This window comes from Epinephelus lanceolatus, chromosome 19, assembly GCF_041903045.1.
Source record: "Epinephelus lanceolatus isolate andai-2023 chromosome 19, ASM4190304v1, whole genome shotgun sequence".
Taxonomy (NCBI): Eukaryota; Metazoa; Chordata; class Actinopteri; order Perciformes; family Serranidae; genus Epinephelus; species Epinephelus lanceolatus.
The window spans coordinates 3,500,001-3,500,310 of NC_135752.1; positions in this window are offsets into that span (position 1 = coordinate 3,500,001).

Genomic DNA, 310 nt, shown 5'->3' on the forward strand with positions numbered 1-310 from the left:
GGAGAATTTAAGTAAGATGACTTTAAGCTGCCTTTTTAATATTAAAATGTATTATAGAGATTGAAAGGGCTAAAATGAGCCTGGACTCTCTAGGGTCGATGCACAGTGGCAGCATTTGGTTGCTGAATCTGTTTTCATTGCACTTAGTCACATATACCTTTTTTTGGGACACAAACTTTTCCACTTCCCCGAAGTGTAAAATCTTTTTTGTGATATGTCAAGGTTTTGATCAAATTCCCAGCATTTCCACTCAGGTTTTTTTCTGCGCATATTACAATTGTGCATAAAAACAGATGGATGGAAATGCCTT